A 19,016-nucleotide genomic window follows, 5' to 3' on the forward strand; every position below is an offset into this window, starting at 1 on the left:
CCGTCTCGGCCTCCCAAAGGGCTGGGCCTACTTTGAAAGCAGATTTGCCTGAGTTGAAGAATTTTGTTCATTCACTGCACCGTAGAGGTAGCGGGCAGGGTAGCTTCAGGGACTTAACTCCAGGACAACTTCACCTATCTTTGGGATAACAAGTCTATTTGTTGATTGCGTCCTGATATTACTTCCTCATACAGTGCTGTTGATTACAAAGACTTCTTACCACCCGAACTGCTCAAGTTCTGCTCTAATTGAGGGCTAATTTGTTTACTCTTATTAATTTTGTCTGGTTAAACTTTCCTGCCCCCTGTTTTTTTTAAAAGGACAATATTGCTGTATGAAATCATAGAGTCATTATTTTGGCAGACTTTTCATTTAAATGTTTTTCATAAATTATAGTTCTCATTTTTTTTTCGTTACTATTTCCTGAGGAACAGGTTGGATTTAGGTACAATATTCCATTATTAATCATGTTATACTCTTTTTGATGTGCTGGAAAAATCTCTCAGGAATAACTTTAAGATTGCTTATATATTTAATTGATCTTTCTTTGATCTCTGGGCATTAAAAACTAGTAATGAATTCGTGTATCATCAGGGCTTGTAAGGAAACAGTGCACACGATTCAAGTAACTAAGGAGACTTTAATGAAAGGAACTGTATACAGGCCAGGTGCAGTGGCTCATGCTTATAATCCCAGCACTTTGGGATGCTGAGACAGGCGGATCACTTGAGGTCAGGGGTTCGAGACCAACCTGGTCAACACGGTGAAATTCCATCCCCACTAAAAATATTAACACAAAAATTAGCCACGTATGGTGGTGCATGCCTGTAATCCCAGCTCCTCGGGAGGCTGAGGCATGAGAATCAGTTGAACCTGGGAGGCGGAGGTTGCAGTGAGTCGATATTGTACCGCTGCACTCCAGCCTGGGTGACAGAGCAAGACTCCTTCTCAAAAAAAAAAAAAAAAAAAAAAAAAAAGGAAAGAAAAAGAAAGAAAGGAACTAGATACAAAGGTGCAGGTAGAGTTGAGGAAAACCTACGAGAGGTGGGTATAGTTCCTTAGGCCAACAATAATAGCAGGGAGCCACTGCAACTCATGGGTGAAAAATCAAAGGAAGTGAGGGGTTACGGGGATTTGGAGAGTGGAGCCATATGAAGAGGACTGCTTGACATCAGCATTTGGGTGAGGAATGCAGCCAACCTACGGTGGCCCAGCAGGGAGGAAGCTGGGGGGTTAAATTCTCTAACTTCCTATTCTCCCAGTCTCTAATCTCTTGCGGGTACCTCCCATTGACTGAACTCCTTTAGAAGGGGTATGGAGAGGGAGCCCATTGATGCAGCCCATACAAGTCAGCCTCCTGAGACACAGAGCAGGGTAAAGGGTGGAGAGAGGGTGGGGAGGGTGAAGGAGAAGATATGTAATGCAGCTGGGCTGTAAGATCTGATAACTGATGCTTATATGCAGTCTGAGCTTTATACCACAATAAGTGTTCCTGAGAATGGTTTCCTAACAGATCAGATAATTCTGGTCTTTAAAAAATGAAACTGTGTTCTGCCTCTGCTTCCTCCAACTCTTCTTTTTAATTTGTATCTTAATGATTTGAAACAATTTGTGTGTGATCTAACTGCATGTACCCTTATTATAAAAAGTACAAAAATAACCACTGTCTATGCTAGTGATGTAATTTTATTGTCACTAACAAGAAATGGCCTCTTTATCTTACTGGAAAATAGAGTGGCTTGAATTCAACTTTTCTATATTCAAAATCATCGTTTTTGGCAGATAGTATTTGCAATTTAATTGGCTTATATCTAATGATTATATATAGCTGGCCGACTCTTTCAGCTATTTAGGGGTACGTTTTGCAACCATTTTTCTCTGGTGGTTTCAGTAGAAAATGATGCTACTTAAAAGTGGATATTCCTTGGGCATGTTATTGACATTTGTTTGTTTATTTCTGGGACTTGGGAGATTAGTAAAATCTATTTCAATCTTTTTTTTTCAGATACAAATCATAGCATCCTTGCCTACTCAGTAAATGTTGAATTAAAGAGTGAGGGAATGAACTTTTAGCTTTGATTTTATTTTTCTTTCCCCCAAAATGTTTTGAGAAAACAGTGTGTGAAAGTCTGGAGGAAAATCTTGCCCTTACTGACAGGTCCTTCACTGAAAACCTCCACATGGAGGCAAGGTGGCCAGTGATTTGGGTCTTGGTTAGGAGCCTTCATTTTTTTTCTTCCTTTTTTTATTTTTATTTTTAAAAGTTTTAATGACCCCCCAAAAAAATCTAAAACCACAGCTTTTGGAAGAGCCACTTGTTCTTTTACCTCTCTTTGAATTTGACTTTGGCTTCCCTTTGGGCCTTGTGTTTAAGAGGAGGGTCACTGAAGACATCCTTGTCGATGACAGTTTTGTCCAAGGGCGTATCCACAGAGTGCCTTGTGGGCATGAGGTGACCGTAATTATAAACTTTCACAAAAGACTTGATCTTTGACCTCTGGGTGCTCTTCTTGCCCATGGCAGCTGTCACGTTGCAAGGATAACAGTCAATTCCAGCCACCAGAGAACAGCTGTAGGGGCATTCTAAGGTGCCATCATCAATGTTCTTCACGATGATGGTTTTTGCATCCAGAGTAGCATCCAGTGTAGTGTCTGGCCCAGACCAACACTACTTTCCCAGGTTTTATGAACTTGCCCATTTTGACAGCAATCACCCAGGCCTACCTTCATTTTCTTTAAAGGAAGTGAATCTACCTTCTACTTGGTTGATTTTAAAGGCATATGGACTGTCTTATTTTAGCAACACAGATTTCATGCGGTTCATAGTCTTGTCAAATGTTACAATTTGGACATCTCTTTTGCCCAGTTCCTACCAAAAGCTTAATTAGAAGACTTAGCAGCTCTAATCGACAGCTGGATATATAGTTTTTTTTTTTTTCCTTTTAGAGACAAGGTCTTGCTCCGTCACCAGGCTGGAGTGCAGTGACATGATCGTAGCTCACTGGAACCCTGAATTTGTGGGCTCAAGTAATGCTCCCTACACCTCAGCCTCCATTAAGGATATATTGTTCTTTCATCATCCTAGATAAGTGTTTCTCGATAGAACTTTCTGCAGTGATGGAAATGTTCTGTAACTGTGTATCCATCATTAATAGTCACTAGCCATGTGTGGCTATTGAGCATTTGGAATGTGGCTATTAAAACAAAATAATGGTACTGAAAATGTTTAATTTAATTTTAGTGAAGTTTAAATAGCCACTCATGCCAGTGGCTTCCATATTGAACAGCGCAACTCTGTAATTCTAAATTTTATCCCTGAATCAAGCTGAAGTATTTCTTCTTTGGCTTTCCAAAGAATAGTGTTTATTGAATAGCAAATTTCTATGTTTTCCTTAATCATGGTTTTAAGACATATTGTCACATTCTTGGACACTCCCCCATCAAAAGATGGAGACTAAAATACCCTTCCCTTGAATACAGGTTGGTCTTAGTGATTTGATTCTAGCAAATGGGTGTGTTAGAAGTGATACTATGTGATTTTTGAGGCTAACCCATAAAAAGTGCGAAAGTTGGCTTGGCTGTCTTCCTCTCAGCACTTGAGCTTCTATGTAAGAGTTCTAGCTGCTCTAACACTGCCATGCTGGAGTCACATGGAGAGACCACCGAGAGATATCTGACGAGGACCAACTGTTCTAGCCTCCAGTTGTTTGACTCTTCCTAGCTTAGGCTCTAGGTTACTTCAGACCCAGTCACTTTGTGACTATAGTTCTGTAAGAGACTCTAAGTGAGAATTGCTTAGCTTAACCCCTTATCTTAGAGATAATAATACACAATGTTGTCACTTTAAGCCACTATTTTGGTGTTGTACAGTGATAGATAACTGGAACACTCTTGTAAAAGGATGCTGCAGGAAATAGTTCTATGAAACTTTCTGGCATATTCATTGTTGGGATTTTTGAGTACAAAGTTTACTACATCAATTTCTCTTGAATTTTAATAACAGGAAAATCTGTATTTTCTTAAGCAAACAATAGACTTTTACTTTAATACATTTTTGCTTTGGTTGGTAGGAAGCTAAAAGCTAAATTTATGTCCCACTTTGTAAGTAAATAGGACCATCAATAATTTATTTCTGTGTGTTTGCTTTTTGTTTAGCCTTATCTTACTGTTTTTTAAATTTACCTTTTTTCTTTTTAAAGACCTTAATACAGTATATATTTTGTCAAGCTATTTCCAAAAGTGAATGCAAATAATGTTGGGCTTTTGCTGAACCAGTATGAACTGTAAGATCATCCAGTAGATTAGCAATGATGGCTGAGAGGGCTCTGGAATTTGTAACTCTTCAATGACCTTATTTTATAGTAAGAAAATAAGGCTCTGAAGTGACTGCTGAAGTATACAGAGCTAGTGAGCAGCAAAATCTCAGCCCAGGAAAACCTGTGTCTTACTCCTCATTCAGCCATATAGCACCCATTGGTCAGATACTGATTCTTTATTAAGTGTCAGCTCTGGGCCTGGTTGCTTGAGGATGGGATGGTGGTACAAAGATAAATGAGACTCAGCTGAGGAATTGAAACTCCAGATTATACCTGGTGGGATATAGTACATGTGTTTAAATATAAAGTAATATATCACATAAAAGAGGCACAAGTGAAGCTTTTTGAATGTTCAGAGGAATGAGAGATCACTTCCAACTGTGCGATCATGAAAGCTTCAGGAAAAAGTGTTATTGAGCTAGGCCTGGAAGGATGGACGTGCTTCACACATGCAGGTGTTAGGAGAGATGATGGGGTGAAGGAAGAGAAGACTAGTTGCCATGAGTTGAATACTGGGAATTTTAGGCCCTGTGGCATTGGGTGGGGAAGACATTTTGAGCAGGGGGATTGTGATACATCTGAAATTACACCAGGCAAGTAGTTGCTTACTATTCTGTTTACAGGTTCAACCCTGCCAAGGGCATGCGACCTGCAAATGAAATGTGGATGGGAAGGATGAGAGAGAGAGAGAGAGAGAGAGAGAGAGAGAGAGAGAGAATGTTAACTAAAGTTTCTACATAGCTGACTGCTCAGAAAACCCAACACATGGGACTATGTCCTGAAGTAACTGCCTAAAACCTTTATCAACAAATAGTTTTTAGGCTTTGGTATGGAGGAAAAAATTCTGGAAGAGACTCTACAACATTTCACAACACTGCAAACAGGGGGCATTTCAGGACGTCCCTGAGGAACACAGCAGCATGCTCAGCTTCCTCTTAGATGGCCTTGAATTTCTTACAGCCTCCTTGTGACCACGGGAGCCTGGTGATCCATGGAACAGTAAGCCCAGCAAAGCCCAAGAGTGGGGCTCTGGAGGGAAAGGTCTGCTGTTCTTTGTAGAGATTGATGGATTTGTTACAATTAGTAATAGGTGGCTTTCCTGGAATTCTGTAATTACCTCTTGAAATAGGGAAAACTCGAATCACATGGGTAGGATATTGCTAAAGAGGTGAAAACTTACTTGGGCCATTTAAACAGGTTCCTGCCAGTTTCCTATAAGTGAAAGTTTAAATAATCCTCCTTTCTCAGTTAGGAAGAGAATCAATATCTGATTACAGCAGAATTCAATGCCATTCTGCCTGATTCTTCTAGGCTTACAAAAACCACAGAAGGCAAGAGCTCAGGTGGATGAACCACGGTGTCCTGACACAGAATGCAACTTCTATTCTGTTTTCCATAGAGTGTTTGCAGCAGTGTAAACCAACAATAATCATAGTTGCTATGTTAGTGTTGTACAATGCTGTACAGGTGATAACTCACTTTCACCAGCATGTCTTATCTAATCTTCATAAAAACTCAATGAGGTGAATATTGCTCTCCTACTTTTACAGAGGAGAAAACTGAGGCACAAGTAACTAAAGCAAATTATCCTAAATCTTTGGATGACCATGTATTAGTGATTAGGGTTTATGTCTGGTCTTAGGAGTAGAAATTAGTTTGTGCTCTTGAGCAAGGTCCAAATATGAGAGGCAGGATTGGGAGCTGTAGGTGTAAGGGTGAGTTCAGAGCTGCATTGGGCAAACATCTGATCACCTAGGGATAGGCTGTCCCCAGATAGGGACAATCTTTTACCAGTCTTCTCTCTGCTTGGGAAGGTAATCAGTGGCAGAGACCCTCACATCTGGGAGTGACCAAAGTTATATGTTCAAATCTTTCATTTTTTCAAATGAGGAAGCTGAGGTTCAGTGAAGTTAGGTGGCTTGCAAAGACTCACACAACTAACTGATGATGAAAATGGGATCATTACCTAGTTTTCTACCCTTTACTGGAATTTCTGCCACTGCACCTCGATGCTCTTCCTGCTTTTCTCTCTCTTCTTTCCATTAGATAGAAGTGTGTTTACAGTGTAAAGTGATTTGACATTTGTTAGGTAAGTAGAATAAAAGTAGCAATTGCTACTATTCATTGAACACCTATGGTGTGCTACAATGTGTGCTAGATACTTCTCATGCATAATTTTTCATCTTCACAAGAACTCTGCAAAGTCTCTCTTCTCTCTCTCTCTCTCTCTCTCTCTGTGTGTGTGTGTATATATATATATATATATTCGAGATGGAGTCTCACTGGAGTGCAGTGGCATGATCTTAGCTCACTGTAACCTCCACCTCCTGGGTTCAAGCTATTCTCCTGCTTCTGCCTCCTGAGTAGCTGAGATTACAGGTGCGTGCCACCATGCCCAGCTATTTTTTTTTTTTGTACTTTTAATAGAGATAGGATTTCACCATGTTGGTCAGGCTGGTTTTGCACTCCTGACCTCAAGTGATCTGCCCACCTTGGCTTCCCAAAGTGCTGGGATTATAGGCGTGAGCCATCTTGCCTGGCCCTGCAAAGTCTATACTTTTATCTCTGTGAGAATACTGGGACCAGCGATGGGGAGGGACTTGCCAAGACAATTTCAAGCCCCTGCTTTTTTTTTTTTGTGCAGCGTGGCCTCTGCAATAATTTATCTTTTGTCCTAGAAAACAGAAATATTTGAATTTTTTATGTGGTCAAATATCACTTGTTGGAAATCATTAAAATTCAAATTGTCTGTGTTTATTCCTAGAACTATACCTGATTAAAAAGGGAGATAAGGGAGATGAATCAGTTATCGCCTTTAAACAGAGTCTTTAGAAGTCTTGATTAATAAGTATTTTTCAACGTGAAGGAAAACCAACGTTTTTTTTTACAACTATAATTCAAGTTGTATGTTTAAGTAATTTTTTTTAAATAGAGATGTTTTGTTTTTAACCCTTATTCCTCTAGCATGCTGGCGCAGAGTTCTAGAGGCACTTTTGTATTAATTAGTTCTTTCCTTCAAATTGAAATACCTTCAGGAGAGCTAAGGATATTTATCATTTAAACTCAGAGTTTGATACACTTGCTTCCTCTTAGCATCTGTGATATGCCTTCCAAATTGAAAAAAAAAGAAGCATTTTTTTTTTTCTTTCACTTGGAAGACTTTAGGATATGGGAAAGTCTGAGCACTGTGCCTCCCAGGAAGAATTTGGATCACTGATGGGCAGTATGAAATTTCCTGGGCTTGGGAATCAGAAGGGAAAGGGTGCCAGGAGGTGGAAAAATGGTACTGACAGGGATGTGGCTGTTCCTGGCCAGCGTGTCCTGAAATCCTGATGTGACATAGGTGGTTAATTACTGCATTGTCTAGAGGTGTCATGATGCATCCTTCAGTGTGATTCCAGACACAGCGCCTCTGTCATTTGACTCCACTCTTTTAACATGGATCCTCGGCTTCCACCTGCACAACCTCACATGGTCGTATCTCCCACAGAAATGAAGGAAGAGCCTTCTTCCCTGAAACAGCAGGGACTTTGGTGAAGTTCATCATGATGGTGCTTTTTAATTGACTGTCTTGGCCTTTTACTTGTTTTCTGACCCTTGGACTTGCATTGCTCCTTTTCTGACCCTTGGACTTGCCTGTGGGTTTCCTGGTTTCTGACTGCTGGCTTGGTTTTTAACCTACGCACTTAACCTGAACTCCTGATATGCATGTGATTTCTGACTGCTCATTTGGCTTGAAGCCTTATTGACTTCTCCTGTTCCCAGCTCTGCCTGTAATTCTTAAACTCGTTGTATTTTTCTATCTGGCTTCCCATCTTGGCTCTAGGACTCTTTGTCAACACCAGTCTTGATCCAATAGAGAGACTCAATCTCATTGGGCAACCAGGTAAACAAGAGGACTGGTGAAGGGGTTGACAAACTTACATCTTTATCTAGCATTTGGCACAATTCTCATGGCCTTTCTGATCATGGAGTTGACTTCATGTAATAAAAGTTCAAAGAAGGCTTGAACAGAAAAAAATTTTGTAATCAAGAGACAGTAATTGCTATCCTTTCCACTTGTTGAGTTAGCTACTTCTCTGTAAATTGTAACATAGAATTCCAAATTTATATTGAATTCCTGCAGTGTCCTGAAATTGGGGTCAGTCTACCTTTCCAAAGAAGACCAGATGTATTTCTGTGACACAGGATCTTTTACATAGGATTCATGGGTAATAATTTCTGCTGCTCCTTCCTTATTCCAAAAGTGAGCAAAAGTCAGTTTTTCACACAGGTAAAGTTATTAAAGTTGTGTGCAATCCTAATTTATCTCATTAGGATATTATTAAAGGAAGAAGAATGTCCACATTCAAGATAACTAATCCAAATCAAGATCTTCAATTGGGAAAATCAGACTCAATAATATCAGATCCTGGCATAGCTCCAGCACGTTGTCTTGCAGGTATGTTGAGAGTATACAACTATGGGTAACCTCTTGGGCAAAGCAGCTCAAGATTGATTTCTTGTCATTTTCCACAAATGTATCAATGCATCTACAAAGTAAAATGGGATGGGTTCTCAACTGTCAGTTCTTTTGAACCATTGTTCTTAAGAATTCACGTTGAGTTTATTTCTAGAATTTTAACTGATCATGACAGATAAGTCTATGAGTCATTGTCATCTCTTAGACACTCATGATGGTTTTAAGGGCATGTTGCAACCACTTCTCTGTCCAAACTAAAGCAATTTCAGGTGTGGCCCATAAGTAGTTAATTCCACAATGTTGCATTTTTTACGCTCCACTTGCAGCTGATTTGTGAACTGTAGGGTTTGGTGGGGTTGGGAATGTTGACCTCAGGAAGGATTTGGGAGAGTGCTTGGCAATCAGGTGACACACCAGCAGTTCCTTCCCATCATTAACTTGGCATTGACTGGACAAGCAACAGGGCACCATTCCAGGTGTGTGTCTTTTGAACTCCTAAGCAACAATTTCCTCCCATTGTGCAACTCAAGAAGTCTGATAAACAGTGTGTTTGGCATTCTGTTCCTGGAAATGTCTCTTATAGAGGCCACCTATAGGTGTTCTAGAGTTGACTGAGGGATAGTCAGTGTTGGATGATGCCACAGTGGCTACCAACTAAGTCTGTGTGGCAATAAAACACATCCTATATCAGCAGAGACAGAGATGAGCAGGGGAAAAATCCAAGCAGGATGTAGAAACAAATCAAAGGATGTATCACTCAGGCAACCAAGGTCATGGAGAGCAGAATAGAGCACCAAGAAAAGAGTTCCTGAAAAAACAGTGCACTAATTGGAAGTGTTTGTGGTGATGGGAAGAAGGCCTCTGGAGGCCTCCAGGGTGAGTTAAGGCAAGCAATCAACATGTCAAGGTAATTTGTTAGCAGTACTGGCTTTGGGTTAAGGTGTATAAACCTGCCTGCTGTGATGTATGAAGCCTGCTAACCGGAGGAAACTTGGTCATAGAAGGACAGCAGCAAAGTGGCACCTGCTTGGAACTGACAAGAGGAATCACCTGCACCTGTATCTGTACCTGTATCAACTGCCCCATGAAGGCAGGCCCTAATTACAAACCACTTATCTAGATGGAGGGGTGGGCATGGCCTCTCTATATGACCACAGGATATTTCCAAGTTTCTCTGATCTTGCTGAGTAGTTCTTATGAAAGGATGCTCTCAAAGAGCTGCAAAAGAGAAATAAAGGCTTTAATGAAGGTGCATTTCTAGAGGCCATCCAGACACTAATTTGCCCTCTGAATTCATACCAGTTGTGCACACCCCTCACCAACTCATTCAGACCATATTGGTTGTGCACATTGACCCTGCAGTGACTCTGCTTTACATTTGAATGATCCCACGAACCCAGACTGACTGTGCACAGCCTCACCTTCCCAATGAGCCCCCATAGGTTATACACCACACACTACATTGTCACTCTCACAGTTGGCTCTGTACATTTCTTACTCTTCTGCTAAGCTCGCACCCTTCACCATCTTAGTGATTTCTTATCCACTCTGCTCAGCTGAGATCACATGGCCCACCACATTGACTTCACACAGATTATACAATACTATGACAGCACCCACTCTTTGGTCACCCAATATCTGTTTTTCTATTCTTCCTAGAAATAAACCCTGGTTTTACTTTATGCACAGCTAAGAGACAACATTTCCTAGCCTCCCTTGCATTCTTATAACATTTTGTTATGTGATTAAGTTCTAGCTAATGAGATTTGAACAGACAGGTTTGGGTGGGACTTCTGAGAGTGTTCCTTGAAGTGAGACGAAATTCTGGGGTCTCATCTTTTGACCTTAGTCTTTCCATTTTCCCTCCCCCACCAGCCCCTTTAGTTTTGAAAACAGATGGATTGGCCAGATTTCATCAGTCATCTTGTGACTTTGAAAATGGAAGCCACCTAATAATAATGGTAGGTCCATAAGTTGGAGGGGACCTGAGATCTTGATAACTTTATGGGGCAACAAAACCACTTCTGGGCCTTCTATCTTGACTTCTTTTATGGAAGAAGATGAGCCCCTAGTTCTGCTTAAGCCACTGTATTTGGGTCTCTGATACTACAGATGAATGCATTTTTTTTTTTGTTTTTAGATGGAGTTTCACACTTGTTGCCCAGGCTGGAGTGCAATGGCTTGATTTTGGCTCACCACAACCTCCGCCTCCCGGGTTCAAGTGATTCTCCTGCCTCAGCCTCCCAAGTAGCTGGGATTACAGGCATGCGCCACCACACGCGACTGATTTTGTATTTTTAGTAGAGACGGGCTTTCTCTGTGTTGGTCAGGCTGGTCTTGAACTCTTGACCTCAGGTGATCCACTGGCCTTGGCCTCCCAAAGTGCTGGGATTACAGGCCTGAGCCACTGTGCCCGGCCAGGTGAATGCAATTCTTACTGATGCAACCCCTCACCATTCTACTGAGCTCACCCTGAGTATGCATGTTCTTGTCATCCCCTCAGTCTATGTGTACTCTATATATTGTCATTTGACTGGGATGGTGCATATGTGGAACAGCTGTCTTTTACTTTTTTGAATGCTAAGAATAGTCTCTGCACTTTTCTTTTGACTTAGTCATATAAAATAAGATGGATCAGACTCTCTGAGGTACATAAATCACATTCTGTAAATGTTAATGGGGAGAGGCTAACACAGTACAACACAAGTTGTACACAGGAATCAATACTCAGGTGGTGCAGAGAGATGTTGGGATCAATGGTTCTTCCTTCCCTGAGTCAGCACCAAACCATGTCATGGTGATTACTTGTGCATCATGGAGGCTGGGATAGGGTCTTGAATGGCAGATGTTGCCATTCCTTAGTGTAAATCTGAGTCTCACCCACTACACTTCCCAAAAGACTATATTTGAAAAAAATTTGCACATTAATATATTTTCCTTACCTTGCACTTTTCCCTATAAAAATCAAAGGGAACAAAACTCAAGGTAGGGAGATAGCAACTGGAAAGCAGGAAGTAGAAAGATGGGCTCACACGAGGGCTGCCCAGTACAGGAATATGGTGTGAATGGTGCCCCCTGAGGGTGCAAAGCAGTGTTTCAGCTTATTCCCACCTCCACCTCATCTTCCATCCCAGCTGCTGTCAGAGTCTTTGGACATGGCCATGGTGACTCTGGTTCCAGCGCCTCCTTATCCTTTTGGGAAAAGCCCATTCCCCAGGTGTTAGCATGGTGGAACAGAGGGAGGGGTCCTATCGAAGGACAAGTTTTCAGATAAATGGTTACCACAGCAAGGACTCTTCAGGATGCAAAAAACAAACTTGAGAAGAGCGTGCTTGAAATCTTTAGATAGGAAGCTGATACCTGGGCATAAAAATCACCTTTTCTTGTTTCATCACAACTAAGAGGCATGACTTAAAACCTTTAAGAGTAGATTTAGTAGAAAAATGAAATGACATTATGTGAAACAAGGCATTCTTAGGTTCCTGGACTCTGCACTTCTAGGCCTCTGCCCTTCTTTACTAGTTGAGGTACCAGAGGAACCATAGGATGTAACTCAATGACTCCTTTTGTAAGACTCTTAATGACTGGCTATGACTGGCAGGTGGGGGCCTGTGACTCTTTGGCAGCCTCAAGGTGGTTTGTCCTACTTGGGGCTCAGAGGAAGTCACATATGTGAGTCACAGTCACCCCCTATTTTGCTCTTTATGGATTCTACTTGGATTGGGCATTCATACAGCTATCATTTCTCTAATAAATAAACCATGCTAATTTTTCAGTGATGGACTTCACATCTCCTTAACCTCGGTAGGCCTACTTTCTGCCCACTTTGCCTGTTGCAGGCTTTGTGTATTATTTTTATCTTTTTTATTTTCATGCCGTCCTCTATAATAAAGAAGTTGCTGCTTCAGTCTTCGTTCTTTCCAGTCTGGCCCATATTGTCACCTGTGGGTAAGAACAAGTTACTTAGCCCTTGGAGCTTTAGTTTCCTCATCTGTAAAATGAAGGTAAAGTGTGGCCTGAGGACAAGTAGCTCAAGTAAGTCACCAGCTGATAAGTGATTAAGTCCAGGTCTGCATCTAGGTTTCCTGGTCCCCTCTCCAGTCTTTCCTGTGACACCAGTAACTCACAGCTTGTTGTGAAATCAGATTAGATAATGTGCTGAAAGGCATTTATGCTCTGAAAAGTGACATAAAGATCTTTGCAATTATTGCTAGGGATTTATGCTCTTTAACAATCCTAGTGACAGTGTGAGGCCTCTGCTCTTGGAGAAAATTACTTTCTTTCACTGTTTTGTTTCTCCCACAAACCTCAGGGGAGGAGTGGCTTTCATCTTTGTAAAGAGTCAACTAAGAATTAAGAGGCTGTAAACTACAATTGAAGAAGCTGCTGTTGGCCTTTCCCAGTGTCTGAATCTTCTCCGATCTCACAGTGAGCTGGAGTTTGTTCTCCTTTGCCACCAGGGACCACAGCAATAATGAGGCATCCCCTTTAGATCTTTCTCTCTCTCTCCCCCTGTCAAGAGTCACAAGGCTTGCATGCTCCTATTTTATATCTGTATGGCTCAGAGCCAAGCTCAGATATTGTTGATTTCTGATGAATGAAAGCCCCCCAGGGAGGAAGATCCTGAAGAAAGAATAGTTTGGGCTGGGCACAGTGGTTCACGCCTGTAATCCCAGCACTTCCGGAGGCTGAGGCAGGCGGATTACTTGAGGTCAGGAGTTCAAGACTAGCCTGGCCAACATGGCGAAATCCCATCTCTACTAAAAGTACAAAAATTTGCCAAGTGTGGTAGCAGGCACCTGTAATCCCAGCTACTTAGGAGGCTGCGGCAGGAGAATGGCTTGAACCCAGGAGGCGAAGGTTGCAGTGAGCCGAGATTGCGCCACTGCATTCCAACCTGAGTGACAGAGAGAGACTCCATCTCAAAAAAAAAAAAAAAAAAAAGGAAGAGACAGAGGCAAAGATGATCTTAGAGCACAGGGCAGGAACAGCACTCCTTCAGTGGCGACTTCATGAAGAACTAGTTTATGGAAGGAGATAATGGAGATACTAGCAGGAGAGGCATTGTGTTGTCACAGAGGGATTAACACTATCCATGTTGTGAGGCCTTCAGTTCTAGTGTCCTAGGCTGGTGGGTGCTGATGAAGTATTTCCCAAACCCCAGATGTGGCACTGGGGTCCAGAGCAGGGTCCCATGGTGCCTCCTGGGGATGCCCCTCCTATTTGTCTCAGGTCCTGGCACCATACCAGTGCTGTCTACATGGAGGCGCTGGCTCTTTCTGCTCTCTTTCTATCCGACCCAGGAACACTTCGGGGGATCTAAGCAAGTTCTTGAGAGGAATGAGCTTCGTTAAGAGGGTTTGGCCAGTAGAAATAAGAAAATTGTAGGATTTTTAAAACCAAAGAAGTCCTCAGAAACCTTATAATTGAAAGCTCTTGTTTTATAGAAGACAATAGAGGCTCAGAGAGGTTGAGTGACTTGTTGAGGCTTTTGCAGCAAAACAGTACCTGTATGAGGATGATAATGCAGGTTTCTTGATTTCTAATTAGATGCTCTTTCCTACTGAATCTTTTTGTGATCAGGAGGAAGACAGGCTTTTGATGAATATAAGAGGGTTAGGGCAAATTCAAGAATTACCTGATTTAATATTTGGCAGTAGTAGCCATTTTAAAAGAAAATGACTCTGAGATAGTTTTCAGAAATGATCAGGGTCACAAAAATGCACATATAAATTGTAATGTCCCTGTCTACCTCTCCCAGTGCTCTTCATTTCTCTTCCTGTTTATGATCTCATCTTCTTAATAAACTGAAGAGCACAAGGAAATACCCACAGCAACCTCCCTCGCATGATGACCTTTCTTTTTCTCCTTTTATTTTGGTTCACAGACATGGGTTCTAATGAAAGCTCAGAAAGGAAGAGAATAGTAAGGCACATTTTCTTCATCTTAATCTCTGCTGCCTGATTTCCTTTGTGGCCAGGGAATATGGGCCTGGGCTTATTTCCAAGGCTATGTGTAACCAAGAACTAGAAATGGAAATCTTAGCATGTGTTCAACAGTTTTCTTCTTTTATTTTTAAGTATAATCTATTTAAAAGTATAATTGAAATAAATTCAACTAGCATATGAAGTTATAATATTAATGCACATTTTCACCCAGTAGTGTATTGAGGGTGACCCATATGGGCTCACGAGAATGAATTGTTATTCAGTAATTATTAGGAGCCTGTTAAATCATCTGTGGGTTGAAATCAGACATAGTGGTATAGAGCATTTACACCATGGAAATCAGCAAATGCTATAAATCAGGGCCTTTTTTTTTTTTTTTAATCAGTGAGCCAGCTTGCCAGCAGAAAATGTTTGGCATGAGAGAATTTCCACTGCTTAGAAGTAATCACTGTTAATTTTAGATGTAAACATCTAGAAAAATGATTATTTACATACTAGCGGACATGCATGTATTATTATAATTCATTTATACAAAAGATTCATGTTTTAGAAAGTGTTTTGAGATCTTTCCATGTCAACACATGTAGATCTAATTCACTGTTTAAAATTATTGTATAGTAAGCAATTATATGTTATGCCATAGTTTATTTAACCAATTTCTTGATGATGAATGTCCTTCTTTGAGTTTCTACAAAAGTAGACTGAGACATGGGCTTGGGTACAGACAGTTTATTTGTTTGTTTGTTTGTTTATTTATTTATTTATTTATTTATTTATTTATTTTGAGACGGAGTTTCACTCTTGTTGCCAGGTTGGAGTGCAATGGTATGATCTTGGCTCACTGCAATCTCTGCCTCCCGGGTTCAAGCAATTCTCCTGTCTCAGCCTCCTGAGTAGCTGGGATTACAGGTGTATGCCACCACTCCCAGCTAACTTTTGTATTTTTAGTAGAGATGGGGTTTCATCATATTGGTCAGGCTGGTCTTGAACTCCTGACCTCAGGTGATCTACCCGCCTCGGCCTCAGAAAGTGCTGGGATTACAGGCATAAGCCACCGTGCCCTGCCAGACAGTTTACTTGGACTGTGAACCTGGGAAGCACAAGTGAGACATTGAGTAAAGTGAGACAGGGAATTTTGCTTCTCTAAATCAGGGTCCAAACAAGGTCCTCACATTTCATAGGTTTATATGTCTCCTAAATCACCTTTAATTTACTCACCATTTGTCACTTATTTCCTTGAAATTTATGGAAGAAACTGGGTCATTTTACTGATTGGATCTCCATGACATCATTTAACATGCTCCCATAAATTATTCTTGAATCTCAAGGTAAAAATTTTCCCAGTTCAATAATCGTAATAAAATAATGATATTGATTGTTAAGTTCCATTTATTTTTATTCACACTATTTTTATAATAGATTTTATGTTTTAGAACAGTTTTAGATTTACACAAAAATTGAGAACTTAGTACAGAGAGTTCCCATATACCACCTCAGCCCCTCCTTCTGACAATTTCACCTCTCCTGAACATTTTACTTTAGTGTGGTACATTTGTTATAGTGAGTGAATTAAAACTGATAAAATGTTATGAACTAAAGTCTGTAGTTTATTCAGATTTCCTTAGTTTTTACCTAATATCTCTTTTGTGTTCCAAAATGATATTCAGGATGCCACATTACATTTAGTTGTCAAGTTTCCTTAAGCCTCTCTTGGCTGTGACTGCTTCTCAGGCTTTCCCTGATGACCTTGGCATTTTTTTTTTTTTTTTTTTTTTGAGACAGAGTCTTGCTCTGTCACCCAGGCTGGAGTGCAGTGGCAAAATCTCAGCTCACCGCAACTTCCGCCTCCCGGATTCAAGCGGTTCTTCTGCCTCAGCCTCCCGAGTAGCTGGGACTACAGGCAGGCACCACCATGCCCAGCTAATTTGGTAGAGACAGGGTTTCACCATATTGGCCAGTCTGGTCTCAAACTCCTGACCTTGAGATCCACACGCCTCAGCTTCCCAAAGTGCTGGGATTACAGGTGTAAGCCACAGTGCCCAGCCAACCTTGGTGGTTTTAAAGAATATTGGTTAGGTAGGTTGTAGGACATCCTCCTATTATGATTTACCTTATGTTTTTCTTATGATTAGACTTGGGTAAGGGTTTCTAGTAGGAAGGTACAGAGGTAAGTGTCATTTTCATCACATGACACCAAAAGGACAACCTATCAGCATGGTTTATGACTGTTGATATTGACCCTGACCACCTGGTTGAGATGATGTTTGTCAGGTCCCTTTACTCTAAAGTTCCTCTTCCCGCCCCTCTTCTCCTTACTTCTGCACTCCTTGGAAGAATGTCCGTGTGTGCAGCTCACACCTAAGGAGTGGGAGTTTCCCCTCCTTGCTAACTGACCCTCCTTGGAGATTAGGTGTGTACATAAATTATTTGGAGCTCTGTAGTGGATATTTGTCTCTTCTCTCCATTTGTTTATTCAATCCTGCATTTATATCAATACTGATCATGGATATTTATCTTATATGTTGGATTATAATTAAATAGTACTTTATTTCATTGCTTGGTTTTGGTCAGTGGGAGATCTTTTAGTTGGCTTATCCCTTTGATAAACCCTATCAATGCAGTTTTTTTTTTAAAAATATTTCCTTAATTTCTGGGCTCTGTTGGTTTTAAGGAATAGAAACTTACTCTATCTCATGTGAGTGAGGGGGGAATATTAACTTTTATGGTAGGAAGTACATATTTACTTCTCTTTTGTGATGGCTATTGTTGCTTGACTTCTTAAAATCACTGGAGTCAACAACATCCCACCCTCCCTTTTAGAAATGCTTCTTCCTCAACAATCGTTAATTGAGGCATCTAGTTTTTACGTTGGTCTTATTTTTCTAACCAGGGCTAAATTTTAAAAAAAGCATGACTTATACTTTTATGTTTCCATACTATTTCAGTGACGATGTAGCACTCTAATGGTCTTGGCTTTGTGTGTGTCTGTGTGTGTGTGTGTGTGTGTGTGTGTGTGTATATGTGTCTGTGTGTGTAGGCAGTTAGGTCTCAGTTCCCACTCCACACAAGGTCTTGTCTCCTGCCCCTGAAGCCAAGACCTGGGCAAGTAAGATAACCCCATGCTCTTATTATCTTTCACTGTGGCTTTCCTACTCATTTTTGTATTGTCTCTTGGGGCTTTCCTTTGCCATTTTGTAGATTAACAATGCATTTAAAATTATGTTTGTTATTTTTTACCAGTACTTGTAAACCTTCTATAGTTTGAATTTTTCCAGTGTATTATATTGACAGAAATGCAAGTCCTATTCTTTGCTTCCATTTTTAAAATCCAATTTTTTTATTTTGAGAAATAAAAAATAAAAACTACAAAATATTATTTCAAATACATTTTATCCTACACCCAGAACTGGAAACACTTTGATTTATTCCATGAATATTTATGTGCCATACACTGTTCTAGAAACTTGGGATAAATCAGCGAAGAAAACAAAAATCTCTCTTTCCATAAAGCTTATATTCTACCAGAAGAAAAACACAATGAATAATAAACATAATATACAATTATATTATGTGGTCTGTAAAAGGGGATAAATACTCTGGAGAAATAAAAACAAAATGACTAGAGCAGGATTTGGGAATGAAGAGTGTGAAAAAAAGACTGACTTTTTTTTTCCTTTTAAAATAAGGTGATCCCCAACAGTAGACAAGCAGAGAGCCAAATCATGAGTCAGCTCCCATTCACAATTGCTACAAAGAGAATAAAATACCTAGGAATACAACTTACAATGGATGTGAAGAACCTCTTCAAAGAGAACTACAAACCACTGCTCAAGGGAATAAGAGAGGACACAAACAAATGGAAGAACATTCCACGTTCATGGATAGGAGGAATCAATATTGTGAAAATGGCCATACTGTTCAAAGTAATTTATAGATTCAATGCTGTTCCCATCAAGCTACCAGTGACTTTCTTCACAGAATTAGAAAAAACTACTTTAAATTTCATATGGAACCAAAAAAGAGCCCGTGTAGCCAAGACAGTCCTATGCAAAAAGAGCAAAGCTGGAGGCATCATGCTACCTGACTTCAAACTATACTACAAGGCTACAGTAACCAAAACAGCATGGTACGGCTAAAAACAAAAACAAAAACAAAAACAAACCGGACATATAGACCAAGTTCCTCAAAGAACAGAGACCTCAGAAATAATACCACACATCTGCAACTATCTGATCCTTGATAAATATGACAAAAACAAGCAATGGGGAAAGGATTCCCTATTTAATAAAT

The 19,016-nt window shown here is 40.5% G+C and overlaps 1 pseudogene; it reads right to left on the reverse strand.

Annotated features, from left to right (window-relative positions):
• Nucleotides 1–2,323: 2,323 nt before the first annotated feature.
• LOC105532292 lies at nucleotides 2,324–2,699 on the reverse strand (annotated as a pseudogene).
• Between the last annotated feature and the right edge of the window lie 16,317 nt (nucleotides 2,700–19,016).

The sequence above is a fragment of the Mandrillus leucophaeus genome, unplaced genomic scaffold (assembly GCF_000951045.1).
Source record: "Mandrillus leucophaeus isolate KB7577 unplaced genomic scaffold, Mleu.le_1.0 Scaffold947, whole genome shotgun sequence".
NCBI lineage: Eukaryota > Metazoa > Chordata > Mammalia > Primates > Cercopithecidae > Mandrillus > Mandrillus leucophaeus.